Below are 767 nucleotides of genomic sequence, written 5' to 3'. Positions count from 1 at the left end.
CGGCGCCGCTTCCCGCTCCCTCCTCGCTCGGCTGGGGCGAGCCGGCGCGAAGATGTTTATCCTGAGATAGAAAATGGGTTGTTGAAAAACAAGCTATGCGCAAATAGTTTAATTTTCCGTTTTGATGCTTATCTTTGTCTCCCGAATTTCATCGGAGAGGCTTTAATTGGCGTGTGGGTAATAGTTCCTAAATAATCCCTTATTAGATGACTTCAGACGAGTTGGGAACCAATAACGTCTTAGTCCCAAAAGTGAAAGTAGAATTGGAAGGCGCGGGTCAGTTTTTGTCAAAGGGCTCATTTGGGCATCTTTGCGTCTGCTGAAAAAGCTAATTAAAGAACGTTTGAAGGTTAAAGTCATTATTCTGTGCTGTTGTCGTGCTACAAGTGAGCCGAGTTTTGTGAAAACACAAAGGGCAGAAGTCACAGAGGTGGATTACTGTCAGTCCCGGCTACACAGGCACAGAGCACTGTGGCATTAATTCCTATAGAAAGGTAGACAAACACAGGCACTGCCTAACAACTTTCCCGCAGAGCCCCATTGTCTAAGCACTTTCTTTGGCTTCGGGGCTCTCCTCTGCTCGCTACAGTCTCGACCGCATTGAGAAGCGGGCAGCGGGCAGCGCTTCGGGCGCGCGATTCCGGACCCGGGAAAGCATTTCCCAGCTGCGCTTCTCGCCGGTTCCGCGCTTTCCATTTTCCCTGGGAGCGCTGCCCGTGTATTCTTTTCTCGGCGCAAAGTTGGCGGGGCACGAGAACTCCGCGGCA

This window comes from Meleagris gallopavo, chromosome 11 (assembly GCF_000146605.3).
Source record: "Meleagris gallopavo isolate NT-WF06-2002-E0010 breed Aviagen turkey brand Nicholas breeding stock chromosome 11, Turkey_5.1, whole genome shotgun sequence".
Taxonomy (NCBI): Eukaryota; Metazoa; Chordata; class Aves; order Galliformes; family Phasianidae; genus Meleagris; species Meleagris gallopavo.
Note: the sequence above shows the minus strand (reverse complement) of the source record.